This window comes from Leptonotus elevatus, chromosome 17, assembly GCF_054856555.1.
Source record: "Leptonotus elevatus isolate MCC_2025b chromosome 17, RoL_Lele_1.0, whole genome shotgun sequence".
NCBI classification, from domain to species: Eukaryota; Metazoa; Chordata; class Actinopteri; order Syngnathiformes; family Syngnathidae; genus Leptonotus; species Leptonotus elevatus.
Window position 1 is genome coordinate 5,484,650 of NC_141255.1, and position 18,007 is coordinate 5,502,656.

Here is an 18,007-nt window from a genome sequence, read left to right on the forward strand (position 1 = left end):
AATATATACAGTTCATCCACTTTAATCAACAATGTTGGCATCTGTTTCATTGCTCATAACAGTTTGAGTTCTGCCGACTTAAATATGTATCTTTATTAGCTGTGCAGGAATTCTTTTGAATGCATGCAACCTTTTCGACAGTGATGAGCAGCGAATGTGATGTGGTTGACCTGCTTGGTTTTTTTTTCACGGAGTATTACATTTTGCAAATGTAAACGGAAACAGCCTCTTGTGTGTTTCTCAATTTCCAAGTGGAGTTCTCGTAGGCTAAAATGCTGATATTTTTGATGACAGTGCATGACGTGGGTTCTTTTTCCCCCCCATCCATCAATTTGCTATACGGCTTATCCTCACTCGGGTTTTTGATGTGTCGAAAAATATGAATTTTTTTTCCTAAAGTTAGAATTAAAGATTGGTGCATTCAAAGTTGTGCTACTACTACTGTTGCTAAAGGCAGGTAGGTTCAGTCACATTAGCTTCTGTCCACCGCTGGACCCAAGTCAAGACATCAGAATCCCCTAGAGGCTGAATTGCTGAACAACTCTTCCTTTGCTAATCCCCCAGGAAAAGGTGACCAGACTCAGTGTGTGTGTGTGTGTGTGTGGGGGGGGGGGGGGGGGGAGTGTAAGCTTTGAAGGTCTTTGGCTGGCCTTCAACACTCAGTCCAATCCTCGGTGATCCTCCCGGATGAAGTGAGACAAAGCTGCACCGAGAAGATGTCCGGTGCCAAAGCGAGGCGGCGGTAAACAAGCTTGCCCGTCGGCTGTGAACATCAGAACTCTCACAAACACACACAAGAGAGTAGGGGGGGGGTTCAAATAAATTGAGCTCGCACAAACGCACCTCTGCCTTTGCTCGGTTTTTGGTGGTCAAGGGTCGGACCGTGTAACTTTTGGGATGACAGTGAGAATGATGTGGTTTCTAATATCAGAATTTAGTAGGACCTTTTGAGAATATTAGCTAGACAGTCCCAAAATCTGTCAATAAAATGGCAGCAAAAAACACCCGAGGCTTCTGGTGTAAGAATATTTTTTTTCGTTATTTTCCTGCAAATTGGACCATGAAACGCACTTCAAATGGCAAGAAGATAAAAGTCCTGTTCTTTCAAGTATTTGTACCGTACAAGGTGTCAGTGGTATGGAAATGTTGTAGTTTAGTCTCCAACGGTTGTTAATTAGTGATGAACTTTCAGTTTCCAGCCTCAAGTTGTGACAAATTGTTTTCTTGCAATGCAACATGCATGCAGGAAATGACGAAAAAATAATGAATCGAATGGAATCGTAGTTGCAGCAGTTGATTGAGTAATTCGTAATGTCACAGAAAATGCTTGAAGTACGACACATATAACGCAATATCGAGATGCAAAATATACATTTCTAATTGTCGTACGTGTTGCTTTTTTCCCATTAGAAGTAAACATTCTGCCTGCATCCAATTATAAGGACGTGATTTTCACTAACAATCTCACATAAACATCTTCTCATTTACTCCACAGCTGGTGGATAGAAAGTGAAATGGTATTTGGGTAATAATGGACAAATGAAATGATATTTGGAAATAGCGAGGCGCATAGCACACAAATTGCCCGCAGTGACACGTTTTAGTTCAAAATTGGAATTTAATTGTTTAAATGTGCACAAGCAGATATATGGAAAACAGGAAAATGAGAGCATAAAGATAAAAATGCACACATTATTATCTGTATGTGAGATAGGTAACCAAGGACGCACAATATATCAATACCAATCCACAGCTGATTGATGTTAAATGTACAAAAACAATAAATCGATCTTCTCCCTCTTATGAGCCATACTTGAAATTGATCGTGTATACAGCTTATTAAATAAGTTGTGCCGCATTTTGTGAGTCATTGCAAAGCGCTTCCATGCATCCATTTGCACACACATAGAATGTGGGAGGTTTTATCATCCACTTTAAATTGATTTTTTTTTTCTTTCACGGGCTGCTGGAAGTCTTTCTTTCCTTGGACATAATTAAGACTTAGCTACTGTACTATATGCTGAATTTCAATGCCTATTTAAGAATATTTTGCTTTCCTTTTTCCATTTATAATCTTTTTTTATTTTCTTGAGGTTTTTCAAGGGAAGATGAGTGGAAGCTACACCGTGTATTTAAAACGACCACCCAGTTTGTTTGGCGAACCTAAAGTTTGTTTAGCCCTAATGCTAACAAACAACGCCATAGGTGGGCGGCCATTTTATTATTTGCTGTCGACTGAAAATGACATGATAGTTGCTCAGGTGACGACCGATCACGGCTCAGCTGTTTTCTGAGCTTGGTCATGTGATGTTTGCAAGTTGAGCCCTCAATAAGTGTGATGTCATTTTCAGTCGACAGCAAGTGGCAAAATGGATAGAAATGGTCGGATTTCACTGTTGAATTCGTATTCCACCAACACAAGACATTTTTTTTCGGTAGACTTTCCCTTTAATGGTGTAAAATTTGACCAAGTTGGTTTCAATAGATTCCAGTCCTTTTATAGACAGTGGAGTCATTTAGGGTGCCAACAAAAAAGGACAGTCATTTCCCTCCAAGAAAGTCACACGGCACATTGAACACTGCCTTATTTAATGCTCCAATGGTGATACCTTCCCCCCCTAAGCACCCCCCCCCCCCCCACTGTTTGAAAGCTTTGTTTTCCCCTGGGGATTTGAAGCTTCCCTTTCCCTTGCAGATGCCTGGCTGACATAAATGCACACTTCCCCGTGGCAACCAGCCAGACTAATGGGAGCGAATTGGGGAAGCTGCTGGGAGAGAATGCGACGTGAGGTGAGAGGCTGAGCGCGAGTGAGTCGGTTGCAGTTTAAGAAACATGAAATGGAGCATTGGGTCCTTCTTCACTTTTACTGTCTATTTGTCATCCATTTGCAAAACACACTCCTTGGAGAATCCATGCGGTAAGTTGTTGGTAGTGAAATAAAAAGTTAATGGTGTTACATGGTTTTTAGGTCCAGTCTTGGTGTCTCAATTTTTTTTTTTTACATTTATTTATTTATTATTATTATTTTATTTATATATATAATTTTAAAATTTAAGTTCAGTCAGCAAGCCAACTGTTTGGGCCACGTTTACGTCAATCACGCAGTTTTCATGTAGTGATTCATACGATAAAACGATTTAACTTTTGAATCGCTAACGAACGTGTTTTTTCGCATACTAGAACTACTTCCTGCTTCCGTGTCTGAGAACCATGGGAAATGTAATCCTGCTAGCCTAATGCCGCGATCGCCGCGGCGTCAGACCCAACGCAAGAGAAGCTTTTGTGGCGGCATGTTTTCAATGTTATAATGCAGGACCGGCGGCGCAAGGTAAATGGCACTGAGCTTCCATTAGCTTTCGGGACTTCAGTGCAATACTTTAGTTTTTATTAATTAGTTTTGACTTTTGTTTTTTTAAATTCATTTAGTTTGTTAGTTAAAAAAAAATGTAGTGTAGCTTTTATTAGTTCTAGTATTAGTTTTAGTTTTTCGATATGCATGTGGAGTATTTGTTGAGTGCAAGATAACAAAAAGGTTGGAATAGCGTTATGTAATAAAGTAAACATAAATTCCCAAATAGCTGTTTGACCTTCCTTCTTCTGTATGGCCTAACAGTAATACATAAATAAATGCTTTTCAATTTTAGTTTGTTTTTTCGTTCGATTTTTTTTTTAACCTATAATAACCTTGATTTGAATAGAAATGTGCAACACATGTATATAGTCATATATTATTTATCCTCTGCAAGGAGCTGTACTGTTTGATGGTAAAAAATGAACTAATACGCTATAGCAGTGACAGGACCCATCCCATGTTTGAATATGTGGTCATGGTGAGTGGGCTTGTTCTCTCTGCTGTGTGTGCTCCTGCCATCTCGGGGGGAGTTGAGGGAGAGGGGGAATAATTGCTCACCCTCACACCCCGCGATAAGTGTCTCCTAACAGCCAGCTGCTGTGATGATGGCGATAACAACACTCTTTGCTCAACAATGCTCTTCTCACAACACAAGGCACCGATGGGACTACCTGATGGAGTGAAACACGTTAAGAAAAAAAAAAAATCCCAAACACGAAGGAGTGGCATTAAATATCATGTTATTTGCTCTCACTCCTCATGAACAAATGCAAATAAACAGGAAGTGCGTCACACGACGAAACAGTCCCACAGCGTTTTGCTTTCCGCTCCTGTGCAAAAATGTGCTGATGTTTGCACTGTGCTGCACACGCACGCAAATGCATGTCTAAAAGGCTCTGTAGGGTAAATATGTTGGGAGCCATCATCCCGGATCATCTAATCATGACGACTCCTTCAGGGAGGGGGGGGGGGGGGGGGGGTCTTTTATTCTCCCCACTTCACCTCGCAGTGCAGTTACACACTTGCTTGCAACACAACAGATTCCCAACGCTGATAGAAGAATAAAGTGCCTTTTCTGACACATTATCGCTTCCTCTCTTTTGTTTTGTTTGATGTGTGGGTTTTCTTTGCCGCCGTTGTTCCTCCTGCCACATGATATCAGACGAGATGTTTCTTCACCAGTGCGCTGGTGTCATCGTACATGTTGAAAGAAGCTCCTCACGTTGCAGTCGACAGTACAGAAAAGTAAACAGTATGCCTTGATTCTCCGAAGGGGGGGGGGGGGGAGTAGCTTTAACACTCTATCGATTATTCTGTATTTAAGTTCGAAAAAGCAAAAAGCTTCTCTGACACATTGCTATAATTGATGAAGCCCCCCCCCTTCCCCCATATGTTCATTGAGCACTGTCGCCTGCATGCTTGCTCCACAATGTAAAGGCTCTCCAAAAGGCTCCCTATTGACTAATGTATCAATAGTGGAGGCGTGTTCAATGGTTCCCAATGGCTTCGGATTGATCTCCCACTCAAGTGTAAAGCAGCCTTTTATGTACTTGATTTTGAAAGTTTAACAATGCCATAAAGGGGCATGTGACTTTACACAGTGTACTAACCTGTCAATGGCTGTGCACATCATATTTCAGGAAAAAAAACGCCCCCCCCCCACCAAAAAAAAAAAAACTACGAGGATTTTTGCCTTGTCACACTATAAAGTAGGAATACAATATCAAATAGAGAGACAGGAACGAGGTCTACTTTCTTATTCGAGCTCTAAAACATTAGGTTAAAAACTAACGTAGAATACATTTACAAGTGCAAAAGCATATTTTTTTTCCAAAATAAATGCATTTCAAAGCACTACATGCAAGATTTAAAAAGATTGATTTTGATTTTTTTTTTGAATTAACAATAATCATAATCATAATAAAACCTGACTGAGTCATTACTTTTTCAGGTGGGTCTTTCCCCCCCCCTCAAAACTAATGATGTAAAACTTGACAGATAATGCAATATATATTACATTATCTGTCAAGTATATTATACAGTAAGGTCATTTTCAGTCCAAAATTCTGACATTTTTTGTTGTTGAGATTATGTCATATACATCCACGGCAAAAATTGGAGTGTTAAAATTTTGGTCTTAAACGTTTCAGAGTTAATTTCAACCCCCAAAGTGTATTTTTGACACTGCCTGATTTAAATGGAGGTCAGTGTTGGAGTTACTTGACAGAGTTGATTTATTTAGTGTTAAATCGCTTAAGAGAGTTAAACAAAGTAAGCTCTACTAAATTTAATAAAATATTATTATATTTTTTTATATTTAAGAAAATATTTTATTATTATTATTAATATAATTATTATTAACGACATTCTTGGGGTGGAAACAGCAGTCGCAGTACCCTCAACAAGCCTGCAAGGGGCGTACCTGTGCACCGCCACTTGGCAGAAATTGGACGTGCATCAGATACCCCTAGAAAAAGCGCGGCAAAAACGATAACACAATAAAACCCAGCAGGCACACCTACAGCTGGGAAGCTTTTATTTTGAAGCCAACTCTCAGCTCGCATCCGTTCACCACATTCTGTTCCCTCTGCAGGTGGAGCGCTTCGTCCGTCCAGGAGCGTTCACATCTGTCTTGAAGGACAGACGCTGTGCTGCTCGGTGATGGTGGGGGGCTGTGGAAATCTGCTGTGGATAAAGAGACACGCGTGACACACATCCACACTGGGAATTTGTTTTTGTTTTTTGGGGTTGTTTTTTTTTACACCCTCAAAATCTGGACAATATAACGCGAGGGCTGCAGCAGAAACGTAAGTAAGGACTTTTCTATTTCTCGTCTTTGCTGTGTGTTTAATGATAAGTGTTCCGGCGGGAGGCAGACATTGTAATAATGCAGCAAACACATGCACGACAATGACGTTTAGGTTGGTTGCTATTTACGCAAACGATGCGTAATTGGTCTACAGTGGCAGATTGATTGAATGGAGGGACTGTGACGCTTTCTGCACCTTTTGACAAAAAAAAAAAAAAAAAAGCGCGGACGTGGTTTCGTCCCCGCCGGTATAGGTTTCAAAGCCACGTGTGTTAGTCACAGGGACAAAAAGAAAAGTGTCTTTTCGTCTCCTGCGTGTGCGTTTATGTGTTTTTTACGCATGTCAGCCGCGCGAACGTTCTAACAGGTTACACATTGTCTGCTTGCAGTTACGCACGCGTTACGTGCAACTTTTATGCACGCCCCTCACGCACACGCCACAAAATCGTTTTTGCATATATGCTTTATTAAAACAATTTCTTTCTCTGGCTGGGGGGGAAAAAAAAGGCGCCAAATGGAATCATCGCAAATGTATATCAAAAATTCTGCCTCACATAGATAAATACCTAGCACTGCCTCATACCTTTTAGCTGTTCCTAATAATTTGGCCAGAACAATTCAGAAGACGTCTGGTCATCTTCTCCAACTTTCGCATTAGATTAAAAAAAAACGAAACAAAAAAAAAACTTCAAAGTGTTGCATGTGCTATAGTGCACGGGTAGAAGTTGCAGCCTACGCCTGATGGAGGAGGCATTGCCTCTCATCTTTTCATCATCCGCGTCGACGGAGAGTGTGAAAATTGGAGGGAATGGAGAATGGGAATTGGGTAATCTTCCTGTAATCCCTGGCATGGCGGGCCGAGAGACATGCAGTCTGCCTCATTAACTCCCCTCCTCTGCCGCTCCCTGCCTGGCCCTCATCCATCTTCCCCGCTCATCCGTCCAGCATGCGAGCGAGGAGAGAGGTTAAAGGAGCTTAAGGGAGTCATAAAGGCAGACACTTGCATAAAAATGAGAGGATATACACAATAGGAAAATGAACAATCCCCCCCCCCACCCTCCCCCTCATACTCCACAAGCGCGCGGTGATGGAAGACGTGCCCGCCCTGCTCTTCCTGCCGCACTTGTATCACTTTTCCTTTTTGATTAAGCGGCGAGGAAGGCCCATCATGCACACTGAAGGACCTCTCGTTGTTTCTGAATGATTGCATGCATGAATCTGGAAGAGAGGACGGTGGGCCAAGGGGGGGAGAAAGCGAGGGCGAGGATTCAGTGGTGACTTATTGATCCGATCAGGTTTCCCTTCCTCGAGGTTGCCATGGCGGCGAGATCCAGACTGAGGTCAAATGTTTAATTTTAACAACGGATGGTTTTGCGATCCATGTTGGCCTTTTGTTCGCTTGTAAAGCAGATCGGCGTCGTTTTTTAAATTATGTGTTGGGGCACTGAAAAGTTTTTGGCTTGGTCCTAGCTTTTACTTGAAGAGGAGCTACTGCACAAGTCAGACTTTTAATGGGAGTCAATGAGTAAAGATTTGTGACCCCAGACTGGAAATAGAGGCATTTTGAAATATTTTCTTGTTATCAACTCATTCACTGCCATTGACGGCTTGAGACGTCAAAAAAATCATTTGAACTATTTCTATTAGTTTCACATTTAAATTTTTTTTCAAGAGTATGAAAACCTACATTTTTTTTTGTACATTTAAAACAGATATACAATTTGTGATTAATCGTGAGTTAACTATTGAAGTCATGCGATTAAATTAAAATTAAAACATTTAATTGCCTGATCCCCCTAATGTCTAATAATCTTTTCTTCTTTTTTTTTTATTAGGGGCATCAGGCAATTATTCACATGCCTTCACTAGTTAACTCACGATTAATCACATTTTATATCTGTTCTAAATGTACAATACATTTTTTCTAGGTTTTCATACTCTTGTTAACAAAAGTGGAACAAAATGTGAAACTAATAGAAAATAGTTCAAATGAATTTTTGACGTCAATAGCCGTCAATGGCAGTGAATGAGTTAAAGGGGAAGTTAACCCCATTTATTTTTTTTTTTTTACAATAATATGCACTATGCAGTCCCACTATAGTCTAAATATGCCATTCTGTTTAATATTGCATTAGTGGAATATGAGTTAAGCAACAAAATACAGCCGTTTTTATGCATCTCAGGGGGTGGCCATTTTGCCACAAAAGATGACATCAGTGTTGCTCAGGTGTCAGGTAACAGCCAATCACAGCGCAGCTTCTGAAAACAGGTGAGTTGTGATTGGTCGTTTGCCTAAGCCCTGAGAAAATGTGATGTCATCTTCAGTCGACAGCAAGTGGCAAAAATAGCCGCTCCCTGATGATGGATAAAAAGGGCTGGATTTTGCTGCATAACTCATATTACACAAATGTAATATTAATCAGAATGTCATGTTTAGACTAGTGAGTTCACATATGTATGTTTATGTAATGTTTTTGTTGTTGTTTTTTTAAAGCGCTTTGTGACAACTAAGGCTGTTTGAAAGCGAAATGTTTAAGGTTGGCTTCCCCTTTTAAGATTTTTTTGGAGTTTAAATTATTACGATTGACCCCAAAAATTCTGATGGCGTAAAGCCTAATACATATATATATTTTTTAATGCCAGTTTTGTTGAATATTTTGACAAACGTTAAGAGACTTGAAAAGAGCCCCTTCCCTGGATTCCTTTTTCTACTTGGCTAAAAGCACCTGGCAGTTAGCGGTTGTAGCACCACCTGTTGCCTTGGCATGCACTTGACAGCCAGCAAATGCCCTTTGATTTCAAAAATTTCCTCGCCATCGTGGGCCGCAGAGGAAATCTGGCAAAATTGTTGTGTGATAGCTCCGCTTGAGTTCAAAGCGCGGCACCGCTTTAAATAATGTGCCTTTGGTCTTCCTAATTGAGGAACTGTTGAGGGACTCGCCGGGAGAATCCTGGCTTCTGCATCCAAGCGTATTCCACCAAGGTTGGGTCATGAATTAATTCAGCATGGCTCGCAAGTACATCTGAATGTTTGATGAGTTTTTTTTATTACTCTTTCAAAAATGTAATCCCAGACCCCTTTTTTTTTTTTCCATTTCTGAGTAACTCCGCAAAAAGCAGGCACTACCAATGAATTAATGAAGATGCTCTTTGTAGCCTCCAGCAATTCCCTTATATGGGATATTTGCTGTACTTTATTGCTTAACTTTTGGGATATAAATTCTTGGAAGTACACTTAGTCCGACCATCTTCTCATATAATTTTGAATTCCTACATTTTGTGCTTTCAATTTTTTTGCAACAGTTTTGGGGAAGGCCCCTTTTTTTTTTTTTTTGCACATCTCGAGCTCAGGTCCAACATGAGTAAAAAGACATCTGGAAGCTGTGATTGGCTCCATGATTTCTTACGGCAAAGTGGAGCAGGTTGTGTAACGGCTATATGGGACACGCATAAGAATTTTACGCTCATAATTGAGGAGTGGGTGTTTGAAACTAATCCGTGTGTGCTGTGGGATATCACTCATCCACACAATTTCCAGTTCTGCATAATCATACAGTTTGTTTGCATAACACTAGCACGACTCCAGAGCCTGAACCAAATTAAACCCTAAAATCCAAAATGCACTGTCATACTTAAGTATAGTTTTACTCTAATTGCTTGTCACTATATTTTATTAAATTGACCTTTACTGTACATCGTATACACTTTAGGTCTCAATACATAAGCATTGGAAACATGCAGTTAGCTAGCGAGCAATGTCTACACCCTGAAAATCCATCTCCCCTTCGGACAGTCCACTGTGGCTGCTTTAGAGTGCCTCATTGTTGCACGCGAGTGCATGGATATCATGGAGAGAGAGGCGGAAGAGTAAGGTAATTAAAAAAAAACGTCCAACGTGACAGGAGCTTCAAGCTGCTGCTTTAGAGCGCCTCATTGTTAGCCACGAGTGTTCGCACATCATGTTTGAAATTCATTCATTTCTGACAAAAGTTGGCACACACTGCCTTGTTATTGGTACACCCCAGTCTGATTTGCACATTTCTTTTCAAACAGATCGCTGTCCACAGCGTCTTTATTGATGCCCCGTCCCCATTTGTCAGGGACAAATGAGCCACATTTGTGCTGAGTCACAGCTTTACGAAAATGTGGAGAGCGTCTGTCCTCATCAGTGTATTTATTATCTGGTTCAAAAAGTGCAACACAAAGCTAATTTTGGACTCGGCGTGTTTTATTTTGTTAATCAGTGTCCTAAAATCAATGGAGCGATAATGTTACAAGATCATGCTTTTCAATTCATGGCTGGGAAATTAAATGAGCTCAAATTGTGTTGGGCTCAGAGCCACTCTCCCAATCAATGGTACTAATTGTTGGGCTTTAGCACGTAGCAGGTTTCCAAGCTCACACCCACCCTTCTCTTTTCATGCCCCACCCCTCCCTTTCCAAAAGGGAGCAGTCCAAGATTCTTTTCAGCGCTCGTCCAAGCTGCAGTGACGCACCGTTTTGGCCAGAGAGATTTGCGATTGGCACGTATGGGTGACACGCACTTCCCATTCTCCTGGTGAGCTCCTGGAATAATTCAGCGATTTGACACGGCGCCTGGTGTACGGCAAGCTGTGGAGCATGTGTGTGTGTGTGTGTGTGCGTCACGCAGATGGTGTCGGCGGCAGATATGCTCTGGCCCATTCTGACAGAATGGATCCCTGGGAATGTATCAGCCATTGAAAGCATATGAAATTGGCCTGTCACCCAAATTAATGTTTGACAATTGAGCTTGGACAAAATTAGCAACATATCGTAGTCGTTTATTTTTGTCTGAATAGGGGCCAGCCAGCAAATGTTTTTGCCCTGTTCCTTCATAATAACTAAGTTGAAAAAAAAAAGTGGTTGGACGAATCACATGTATAATGGAACTTATGGTGTTCCACAGGGTTCAATTCTGGGGCATCTGCTGTTTTTTCGTTTTATCTACCGCCCCTGAGTTCCATAAAAAACAAAAACAAACAGTGCTCTATTTATATAGAAAGTTGAAAAAATAAATATTTTATTTTTCAATAAAAAAGGATTTGGCAAATTCACATTGGAAACTGGCGGGTTCAGTACTTCCAGAAAGGTTAAGAACCACTGTTTGAGCATCAGACTCCAGGACCATGGACAGAACCATGACGTGATTATGTGGAGCTGTTTTTCAGCACCAGATTGTCCAACACACTTCTCACTCATTCCTCTTTTCTTTGTGTGTGCGTGCGTGTGTGTCTTTTGTGCGAGCCGCAGCTACTGTTTTTTCTTCTATTTCTTTATTGACTCTCGTGAAGCCGGTGGGAAGATCTTACAGCCCATGTGGGACAAGTCTATGATGATTATATCTGATTTACAGCACTCAACCCTCCTTGTGACGAGCCCACACAGACACGCGTACACACACACACACACAGTCTTTCTCACACTCGTCTCCCATTCCCCAGTCCCACCTCGCTTTCCTCCCTTATTCTTTTGATATCAAGCGATAGACGTGAGAGCCGAATAATTTAGGCTGGAAGCAAAAAATGTGCTGACTGGAGCTGTTTGATGTTTTGGTTGCTACTCTTACCGCCGGGTCATGGTGTGTGTGTGTGTGTGTGTGTGTGTGTGTGTGTGTGTGTGTGTGTGTGTGTGTGTGTGTGTGTGTGTGTGTGTGTGTGTGTGTGTGTGTGTGGCTCAGAAACTGTTTAATAAATAAACAGTTTTGACATACCTGTACATCAAAAGCTATTGCACAATGGCAACAGTTCTCAATATGCATTATTAGGATCACGTCAAGACATTTTCCATTGCATTAGTGGAGGTAATCTACTCTTTAGAGAATGAGCACGATGCACAATGAGCACGATGGATATGCATGCGTCGAGTGCCCGGCACATGTCCCCGGGGGCCCCACCTGTCAGGCAAAGCAGGGTGAAGTCTGTTTGCTGATGCAGCAGCTGAGGTGTCACCTTTGCTGTGCAGATGGTCCTGATAGGCCACGGCACACAGCAGAGACAGCTGCTACACACACACACAGGAGAGAAAGAAGGAAAAAAAAAAGACAGCGAGAGAGGCGGTGGGGGATGAAGGGTTTGAATGGTAAACATACTGGAGGTGCTCTTTGTGAGAGAAAATGCAACTTTTTAACAGCTTCACTGCAGTTTGGCAGAATTAATACTTTTTCAAAAAACGATGTCTCCCCGAGTGTCAACATAAAACAAAGAGAATTTGACTTTGTGTCATTAAGACAACCATGTAACTTTGCCTTGGGAATTCCCCTGCTAGCTTAATGCTAACACAATGCAAAACTCCATTGACGGGCTAACGGATTGCATCTATGTTGTGGTGATAGCCCTTTAAGAAATAGATCTGAACACAGAATAGCAACGCAATCAGACAATATGACAGTATATATTCTTGATACTCTGCGTAGAATGACTAATACTAGTGTCGTACTGACAAACAAAAAATGTTTTACAAAGAAAAATATTACTGAGTGCTATTTTTCTTATTTAAAGGTGCATTGTGCAGTTTAAAAATGTATTATGAAAGCTTTTTTCTACATCATGCATGCTCCACCAATGCCCGGATAAGTATGAAGAGCCCTGACTGTTTTACTCTGAGCGCATCTATCAGCTTTTATCTTCCCTTTCATAGTAGAGTGTGCGGACCCTCACACTCCACAGCTTCTTTGGGGAGGGGAGGGGCAGAGTTTTTCTTACCTCATTTGAAGTCATGTCTTCGTTTGTCAACTGTGGCTGTCGCTTTAAGATCGTGAACGAGCCTGACACAGATGCTGCAGTTGCGCTTTGGGCCAGAGGTGGCAGTCACGAGTAAAAAAAGTGACAAATTGCACAAAGATCCTTAAAAAAATAAAATCCAAAGTTGTTTTTTTTGTTGACGGAAGGCTGTAATAGATTATTTCCATTAATTCAGACAAGGAAAGATCATTTGAGATATCACTTTGGTCACGGAACAAATTCAACTTGTGTCTAAAGGCACCACTGTACAGGAAACCATTGCACCTGAACGACCAATCAGAGACAGAAGACGTGATTTACGAGGCCAAAATAGTTTTTGAATATTTGGAGTATCATTCATATTTGATTCCGCAGTTTAGTAGTACTGACTCAAGCCAACCAATCAGGGTGAAAGTGAATAGAATTGCTTCCAGTCGGTTAGCTCAGACCAAAAAGAAGAGGTGAATAATATTATAGAAGAGTGAGCAAAAATGATTACAATGAAAAAAAAACTTGTTCCACCTCTTGACTCCAATCGAGAGCGAGAAAGTTGAGCAAAAAAGTGTTTTGACATTGACTCACCTTGAGTGCTCATCCTTTTTTTTTTTTTTGTCCCCTCGCTGCTTAATAACTTTATTGGCCTCCAGGGCACGCTAATGCTATTGCGGGTGTTTGTGCACAAGCTGCTAGCTAATAGCATTCACCTCTAGGTGTTATTTCCTGGTGCTCACGTGGCTTGACATTGCGTGTATGCAAATGAGCGGCTCCCTAATGTATTTTGGGAGCGTGTTACCTCGCATGGGCACACCAGGTAATCAATGAATTAATCAACGGCGGGTTCAGCGAGACACCTTCATTCCTCATCTTTCCCAATGGTAGATGATAACGTCCTGATACTTTTGTAAGTGAAGGTGTTACACCCAATAAGTGTTAAAGGCTGTACTTGTCTGTTGTGGGACAAGGTATGAAGCAGCGAGGACACTGCAGCTATCATCCATTCCGATTAGGGAGAGAGGAGAGGTAGCAAAACCCATGCGGGGGAGGGGAGGGGAGGGGAGGGGAGGACCCCCCCCCCCCCCCCCCCCCACCGTGAGCAGGGACGAATGACAAAAGCTAGAAGAGAACCAGGGAGCCAAGTTGCAGTGTAGTGTCAAACGCTAAACAAAATGCTGTTTTACTGCAGAGGCTCTCGGCGCCGAAAGACATTTTGTTTCACCAGATGTGGGCGGAGTCAAACGGAGACGTTAGCTGCAGGCTGAACACGTGCTTGTAATGCTTCCTGCTTGTTTTTTTCCTAAAGATAGTGTAACTGCGTGGAACTGCCAATGTAGAGTAAACATTTTTGACTGTTCGACCATATAGTCGCAAATTCGTTAAAACATACTCGAAACTATCTATCTATACTTGTGAGTACGTTGGAACGCACTTGTAGGCTAAATACAACAAACATAGCATCTTTTTCTCATAATGCCACGAGGTATTATTTGCGTGTGCGTGAGTGAAAAAAAAAAAACACCTGCCCACATTATACCAATACGTTTGAAGACATTTTATTTGTATCTTTTATGATTTATTATTATGTCTGCAGTGCATTATTTAGGTTCAGCATTTTTTCCCATAATCCAATGGGATATTGACATGCTACGGTTTTAGCATTTAGCCTACAAGTATGTATGAATGTACTCACGAGTTCGTTTGAACGTATTTGTAGGCATGTTTGAATATATTCGTGCGTACGCTTCAACGTATTTTCATGAAATACTTTTGAACGTACGTTCGAACACACTTGCCAGTCAAAAAATGTTTACTGAACATTGGCAGCTTTCTATCCATCCATCCATCCATCCATCCAACACAACAGCCCTTTTTCATGATAGCATTGAATATTCTTGGCCCACTGACCACATAAAAGGTCGCTCACATTCTGGCAGGAAAAATGGAGACCATGTGAGAACAGAGAGTCCCCTGGGCCTCTGCTGTGTCTCGACGCTGTCCACAAAAGGTCCCAATTCCAAGACGGATTATATTCCATGGCGGATGATTATCCCATACTCTCCTTCGTTTCCTTTTCGTGGACAGTTTGAGGTCTTCCCGTTCTCAAGCTATTGGATAAATTCTCCCAGTTGCAGCTATGAGGGAATAATCATGGCTACGACACCCTGTCCATGTAAACAAGGCAAGATTATGTTTCCGGACCTGCAGTCTAAGCTGCCTTTTGTACAGCCTCTGCCCAGTGGTATGTGAATGTTTCATAATTGAATTAACCCAGGGCTTATGGCCTGATGTTTAGATCAAACGCGACACTGTTTTGTGCTCATTATTGGGGAATTGAGGTCAAGGAAATGCGTCTGTGTTAAAGATGTGCCACCACCCTCAACAAGACCGGAATGTATCCAATCTGCATTATCTCGCTTGATTTAGATCACGTCCCGGGAAGCGGCGATGATTGCCTCCTCATCACGGGCCGTGTAAATCTCGAGAAAGTTGAACAGCTGTCAGACGCATCCATCAACCGGGGCCCTCGGAGCAGAGAGCTGGAAATAAATGCTGTCATTTATCCGGCGGAGCGGAGCACAGTTGCACTTTTGCACGGGGGAAGTAGCCGACGTACTTTAGCGTCATTGCGGTCAGTCAGCTGTAATGCTAACCTAATAGCAGGGTTGGGGAATCCAGGTCCAGAGAGAACACACCTTGAAACAGTTTGACTTTAGCCACACAGGTTCTTCTATGAGCTCATTTACCTGCCAGTTAAGTAGAAGCACCTGTGGCCAAAGCCAATCTGTGGCAGGCTTTTTACTTTCTGGACCTGGATTCCCAACCCTGCCTAATTGTGAAAGGAGCTTGTAACATGAGGTGCGGAATTAGGACCCAAACGCTGACGGGCGGCCGTTTTCTGAAAAAGTCATTATTATCACAAGGGACAAAGCAACTGCATAGAAACTGACATCGTCATCACCATAAAGGACATAGCAAATGCATTGCAACAAAAAAAAAACATCACAAGGGATAGCAACTGCATAGCAACTGACATCATCACAAAGGAGATAGCAACTGCATAGGAACTGACAACAACATCACAACGGCGATAGCAACTGACAACAACATTACAAGGGCTATAGCAACTGCATAGCAACTGACAACATCACAAGGGATATAGCAACTGCATAGCAACCGACAACATCATCAGAAGGGACATAGCAACTGCATTGCAACTGAAAACTTCATCATCACACGGTACATAGCAACTAAAATAATGATCATCACAAGGGTGATAGCAGCTGCATAGCAACTGAGAACATCGTCATCCTCATACGGGACATTGCAACTGAAAACGTCATTATCACAAGGGACATAGCAATTGCAGAGCAGCTGAAAAAATCATCACAAGGGACATAGTAACTGCATAGCAACTGACAACATCGTCATCATCATAAGGAACATAGCAACTGGAAACGTCATCATTACAAGGGAAATATACAGGACTATAACAATTCAATGGCCCCATGACCCAAACCAAAACACAAGATTTTCCCATTAAATTTAGGTAATAATGACTTTGATGAAAGTCAATCAAATCCAAATTTTAAAACATGAATCATTAAAACATACCGTATTGTATGCTGTGCATTTGGCAGCGGTTAATCCCAGGTGACATGGTCACATGCTTCAATCCAATCTCATTATGTCATCTTGTAATTTATAGCAATTGACTACATTTAGTTCCCTTGGATCCAAAATAACTTCTGGATCCGGATGAAACCGGCCTCTCAGAGCTCCCGTTTAGCGTTCTCTGTAATCCCGAGTGTAGAAAATGGCGCTCATTCATTTCTATCTCATTTCCTTCTAAAACATCTTCTGCCATTTTCCTTTGCCGCGTTAAAGCTGAGTGATGCATCACACAAAATACGCTTAAAAGATGTTCCCCTCCTCGCACAATGCCGACGTGATAAATGTGCTCATTGGCTAATCGGTTTTGGTAGACCGTGGTTCGCTACGGTGGTTCTGAACAGGAGTGTATAATGAGGATTAAACCACGAGGTACGGTTGGAGCAGTCGCTGAGTGCACCGCTGCAGTGTCGTTTCTATTTCACAGTCGAGGTGTCCGAGGCTGCACGCCGCAGCAACACGCAAGATCAACTCACCCTAAACCCAACCCTAAACCCAACCCTGACCATAACTCTAACCTATTTGATCCATGATCTCTTTAACACAATATTATGTATGGTGGTTTGTTTCCCCTTTAAATAATCTTTAAAAGCTTCCCAATGTGCTTCTGGCATCTCCCATTTTCCCTCATCTTTGCTGTCGCCGGCCCCCCACGACCCCCCCCCCCCCCCCCCCCCTGCTGAGCATGTTTTTACACTCCCACTCCCAGTCGACTGCAGCTTGAGGGCTGTTTTGACTCCAGCGGGCAGAAGCTGTGTTTAATTTTGTCGCATCCCAACCACAGCTTAACTTCTGTCTCACTTTACTGGGGGGGGGGGGCAAAACGGCTTCTTCCTGATGAGTTTTGGGCTGACTGCTTGCCGTTTGGGTCTGTTTGGTTTGGTCAATGAGCGCTAAGTTTATTGGCTCTGTGGCGAGTTATTACGGCCGTTTGCTGCTTGGCAACGAGCCCCTCCCTGCACGTCATCCCCGGGCACGTTCATCATATTCCTAATGACCAAAATCAGAAAGCGGCCGGCACTCGCCTGTCGGCTGTCTGGTTTGCGTGTGCAGATGGAAGCCTAATTGGATTCTTATTGGTCCCTGGTTCTGCTGGCGTTGGCCTCACACTCCAACTCATTTGTGTTGTTTCGAGAAGACAGACTTTTTCTGCATGCATTTGTATTGTATCAGTATCGTCATAACATGCCTTTGGTGTCTTCATCATGAAAGTGTAGCAGAATAATGAAACTCTGTGGTCTTATTTTAGATGGATTTGGGGAATTGCTAACTACAGTATTTGTATCAAGTGGATAAATGATACAAAATCAAATGTGCATTTTCACAACTTATTTGATAAAACCCTAACCAAAAGTCACTGATCATGTAAATAATATAATGCTTATGAACTCAACTGATCTCAATTTTTTGGGGGGGTGAAATGTTGGGAGTCTCAAAGG

At 42.0% G+C, this 18,007-nt stretch overlaps 1 protein-coding gene across 7 annotated transcripts in view; it reads left to right on the forward strand.

Annotated features, from left to right (window-relative positions):
• The first annotated feature begins 5,948 nt into the window (after nucleotides 1-5,948).
• Nucleotides 5,949-18,007, forward strand: part of nrxn2b (neurexin 2b) — a 273,390-nt gene continuing 261,331 nt past the window's right edge. For 6 of the 7 annotated variants that reach the window (XM_086058189.1, XM_086058195.1, XM_086058194.1 and 3 more), the window contains exon 1: nucleotides 5,949-6,160. The gene's annotated coding sequence lies outside the window, so the exon portion shown is untranslated. Of the gene's footprint in view, nucleotides 6,165-18,007 lie in introns of all 7 variants that reach the window. The other variant, XM_086058190.1, reaches the window with a different exon arrangement.